Genomic DNA, 3,301 nt, shown 5'->3' on the forward strand with positions numbered 1-3,301 from the left:
AGAAATAATGAAAACACTTTTTTTTTTAATATTTTTTATTGTTTTTAGAAATATTGTTTACTTTACAAAATCTCTTATTTTTTTATTAATAAGTAAAAATTATATAAAATTTTAAAAATAAAAATAGAAAATATTTAAATACAGAAATTAAACATCAATAAAATGACTAGATATTTTTCACCAATAACATAGATATACTGAAAAGGCAAAAGTTGATATATTAATTTGTGTATCAAAATTATTCTCAAGACTTTAGAAAAATTACTCTAAAGTTTAGCTAACTCTAAGAAACCATAAAATCTTTTAAGTCTACTCTAAACACAAATAAGATTTTTAAACAAAACTACATTTTTTTTCTAGAGATTCATTCTTAGGAGTCTCAATAAACACCTTTCAAAGAATGAATATTGTTCTCCTTCTTTAACTCACTAACCCTAATCCCAAAATTCTAACCAAGAACATTTGTATGAGTATGAATGATTTTGGATATGTTAAATTCATTTTAAGGGTTGAGGGTTTATGTGTGCAATTTGTATTGTGGAATGAGAAGAAACGAGGAGAAAAAAAAGAGAAAAAAAAATTATAAAAATAAAAATAAAATAGGAGGCTGATGTTGTTGCCGAGAGAGAGAAGAAGATAGAGGAAAAAGGTGAAGTGGAAAATAAAGGTGGAGTGGAGTTGGTTTGGTTTGTTTTATTTATTTATTTATTTATTTATTTATTTATTTATTTATTTATTATTATTATTATTATTATTATTATTATTATTATTATTATTATTAATTTTTTTAAAAATAAAACGGAGCATTTCAAATATGTATATACATAGACCTTGGAAATACACATTGCAAAGAATTTTTATTGAGCATGACTAGTCTACATTCTTCACTCCCATTGAAAGAAGTGAGTGATTAAATGCTTCAGGTTAATCTTTTGTTTTTTTAATTAAAATACCCGAAAGAAAAAATGGTCCGCAATAGTTGACATGGTAAGGGCATGGGCTAGAGACACTATTTCGAAAATGCTGACCTCAGTTACGACCTTGTTGATCTAAAGTTGTATGACATCTTTCCATCGAGGGAAGTAAACTAGAAGAATGAAAATGTCTCTTTTCTCTTTTCTCTTTTCTCTACAATGTCTTCATCGCCACAATTTGTTTTCGTTCTCTACAATTGAATTTGCTCACCATTGTCAAAATATATGATTCTTATCAATCAAAATCATTATCTCATCCCTATGAATGAAAAAAAATCATAAACTTCTGTTTCCATGAAACATCTATCGTCCGAAGAATAATTCTAATAGTAAAATATTTGCACCAATAACACTAAGAAAATAATCATGTTCCCAAACCATCTTGTAGATGTAAGTCTTCCTCACATCTAACAAAATCAAACATTTTGATTTTTTTTTGTTAAAACGACTATTCCAACTTCAAAAAACCTCTATCATGATCAAACATAGATGTAATTCATTTATCACATACACTTTTTCATTCAACTCACCAATTAGAAAAGTGTTTTGACAACCATTTGACATATTTTGTAATCATACTAAACAATATGCAGCCATGTCAAATACAATTGGAATTGATTTTAGCATCATTCTACCGAATTTTTGTATTAACTATTTACAGCCAATTTTTCTTTCTTCTTTGAAACATTAACCAAAGTGAATAATGTGTCTTCGTTGATGAAAAAGGGAGAGTCTTCGTTGATAAAAAAAGGAAGAGTCCAATTAGCAACCTCTTTAAACAATCTAGAATGTTATAATAATGAGCTATTTATGGCTAAAAGTGCACTTGTTTTTTGAATTGAAACAGCATGATCTCAATAATAGATTTAGTTCCACAGCAAAAACAGTTATTATTAGCATCAAGCAGCACACTAGAAGATACTTAGTTTTGATTCAAAGTAATGGGGGTCTTGTTACAGATAAAAATGCTAAGTTTTGAAAATAAAGAGAGTAAAGTAAAATTGCAGTTAAAAGTAAAAGATCATTAATGAAAAAGAATTATACAAGTAAAATTCCTAGCAAGGAGTCAAGGCCTGAAACCTATATAGTGGGTTAACTGTTAGACAGGATATAGCAATACCACAACTAGGTCATATAACTTCAAAAACAAAGAGAAATTATCAGAACATCATTCACATCAAGCTAAATAACGAAGAAAAAAAAATAGGATAGAATTGTAAACATCAAGAACTGTAGTTCTTTCACGCCAAAGATGATTTCCTGTTCCCAGCTCTAAGCTGTCTTTGAAATCACTAGCTACTTCCTGCTGGGAACTTCAACACCAATTCAGATGGGCGTATGGAAAATTGTAGAGAAGCATTTAGTAACGAGCGAAAGTGACAAACAAAGTTGAAAGCTAAAAGCATCCTAAGAAGTAAAACTGGAAAGTCAAAAGGCCATCAGCTCGAGATGAAAAAAAAAATTGTGAATAAGTTTACAATCCAAGACAAATATCTTGAATTCAAAATTGTGAAAGCTTAGTATTTCCTAAAATCAGGCAAAGCTACCTGAATACAGGGTTCACATCAGTTGAGAAATCCTACATTACTGCTACACACAGATCACAACATAGTGGTAATTTAAATATATGATTGTTTCTCTAACTGCTCTACTAGATATTGCAGAAAATAAATCATACATACATTGGAACAGCACCACATCAACATAATAAACAACATTAAATAAAATATAAATTATAAACAACAGTAACATAGAATATAAAAAGAAAACAAGACCAACCAATTAAAATACAGCTGTATTTACATGGACGCCCAGCATGGCAGCATCAGTGATGGGTACTCAGGAAACTATGATACCACTTCTATTAATAATAATACTCAGGAAACTATGTTTCTTCTCAGTTAGAATAGGAAGTTACAACTACTACTAACCGCTAGGATATTATAGAGCCTTGTCACTCCGAACTACTAGTAACTGTTTCTATTTATTTTTATATACATACTACTAAACTCTAAACTAGGCCATTTGGCTTGCGCCTTACTCTCTCTGTAACAAAATATAAGTAAAAAAGTACATGTATTTAGACTAGATATGATTCAGATACATGTACTTTTTTGTTTATATTTTGTTATACAGAGATTACATGAGTGGGCCTAAGAGGAGGTCTACATACAAAAAGGATGAGACATTGGACTCATTAATAGGGGTGAACAAAATAATTGATTCCAAGCCCCAACCCCAAGTACATATAAAATTAATTTTGAGAAAGCAGATATTTGCCTACACAAAAGGCCCATTTTAATGTTTTTAAAATCCAGTTGGGTTGT

Source organism: Cicer arietinum, chromosome 6, assembly GCF_000331145.2.
Source record: "Cicer arietinum cultivar CDC Frontier isolate Library 1 chromosome 6, Cicar.CDCFrontier_v2.0, whole genome shotgun sequence".
In the NCBI taxonomy this organism is placed as follows: domain Eukaryota; kingdom Viridiplantae; phylum Streptophyta; class Magnoliopsida; order Fabales; family Fabaceae; genus Cicer; species Cicer arietinum.